The sequence below is a fragment of the Austrofundulus limnaeus genome, unplaced genomic scaffold (assembly GCF_001266775.1).
Source record: "Austrofundulus limnaeus strain Quisiro unplaced genomic scaffold, Austrofundulus_limnaeus-1.0 Scaffold1139, whole genome shotgun sequence".
Taxonomy (NCBI): domain Eukaryota; kingdom Metazoa; phylum Chordata; class Actinopteri; order Cyprinodontiformes; family Rivulidae; genus Austrofundulus; species Austrofundulus limnaeus.
The window spans coordinates 53,269-55,368 of NW_013953541.1; positions in this window are offsets into that span (position 1 = coordinate 53,269).

Consider the following 2,100-nt stretch of genomic DNA (forward strand, 5'->3'; position numbering starts at 1 on the left):
CTTTTAAAACATTTAACAAAATAAAAGCTTTTATAAATAAGGTTCAGGTTAAAAACAAATGAATGTTTTTCTTAGTTTCTTCAGATTTTTTTGTTGCTCCTCAGCCGTCAGCACCGAGCCCTGACTGGACCTGGACTCATGTGGACCAGAACCTTCTGGTCCACATGAGTCCAGGTGCAGTCAGCTGCTGGTCCAGGAACTCCTTTTAGTTTCATGCAGGTTTCAGCTGAAATAAGTGGATTCTGGACTCCACACCTGCATGAAATCAGAACTCGGCGCTGACAGAAGCGGTCCAAACAGAACCGGTCCAAACAGAACCGGTCCAAACAGAACCATCAGGTTTAGATTTAGAATGTTTATTTGAAACAAACAAAGTGAGTGGAGGAACCGGGTCACAGCGGTTCCTGTGCTTCAGGACTCTTCAGGCCACACGTGTAAATAAATCAAACAGCAGCAGGGAAGAAAAGCGAGAAGGTTCTGTTCAACTGGACCCGGCCAGTCTGGACCCGGCTGGTCCCTCTGGTACCAGAACTCTTCTGCAAACACAAACAGCATCTGATGAGTCGGTCTGATCGGTTCTGAACAGAAAGAGATCCTCCTGAGAAAGATCTGCTTCAGCTGTTGTGAGAGGAAACAAACAGACGGGTCGTGGTCCGGTCCGGTCCGGAACCAGAACCAGAACCAGAACCGGGCTGGACTCTGCAGGATCTGAGAACAAACACAGTCATGGTTTATTTAGAAACACATCTGTTAGTTTTATCTCCATCTGCTTCAGATTCTGCTTCCAACACAAACATGAAACGATCCCAGATTTACTGTGAAATCAGCTAAAACTGAAGGAAGCAGCCGAAGACAAGCTAAAGGTTTTACCCCCCCCTCCCCCATCAACAAACTAATGTAAACATCAGACACAAATAACCTGAAGGAAAACCTGCAGCCATCAGATCCATGGCTTAATCAGCTAAAGAAGCTAAAACTTAGCTGAAAGCTAAATGTGTAGCAAAATGCTACTAAAAGTAGCAAAACACCAGCTAAAACCTGAAAGTAATCGTATTACTGAGAATAACTAAACATTACATAAACACCAGCTAAAATGCAAAACATGAGCTAAAAGCTATCAAATGCTGCCCAAACATGAAAAGTACTAAAGTTTTTAACTAAACACATCAAAAAGCTAATTGTAGCAAAAAGCTAGCAAAACTTAATAACAGAAGGTTAACTAAAAGTAGCAAAAGGTTTGCTCATTTAGTCTGTTCTTAACAAAAAGCATTGACCGTAGGCTACTAACATTAGTATGATTAGCATTAGCCATACTAGCATTAGCTATACTAGCATTAGCTGTACTAGCATTAGCTGTACTAGCATTAGTAAGATTATCATTAGCTGTATTGCCATTAGCTGTACTAGCATTAGTTGTACTAGCATTAGCAGGATTAGCATTGGCTATATGAGCATTAGCTGCACTAGCATTAGCTGCATTAACATTAATTGCACTAGCATTAGCTGCACAAGCATAAGCTGTACTAGCATTAGCTGCACTAGCATTAGCTGCTCTAGCATAAGCTGCACTAGCATTAGCTGCTCTAGCATAAGCTGCTCTAGCATTAGCTANTACTAGCATTAGCTGCACTAGCATTAGCTGCTCTAGCATAAGCTGCACTAGCATTAGCTGCTCTAGCATAAGCTGCTCTAGCATTAGCTATACTAGCATTAGCTGCACTAGCATTAGCTGCTCTAGCATTAGCTGCACTATCATTAGCTGTACTAGCATTAGCTGCACTAGCATTAGCTGTACTAGCATTAGCTGCACTAGCATTAGCTGCACTAGCATTAGCTGCACTAGCTTTAGTCGATGCTTCCTGTTGTTCCTGACGTTCTGCAGCCTGAAAGTTTTTCTCTGAAAACAAATACAAGTTTTTCAGAATCACAGCTTTGTTTTATTTTGTTATTAATTAATTTGTTTGTTTGTTTGTTTGTTTGTTTGTTTGTTGAAACTGAAAGTAAAAGTCTGAGTTTCCTTCAAGCAGTGCTGATCTGGACCTGGTTCTGGTTCTGGCTGTAACTCTGGGTCGTGTCATCAGCTCTGGTTTATGTACAATC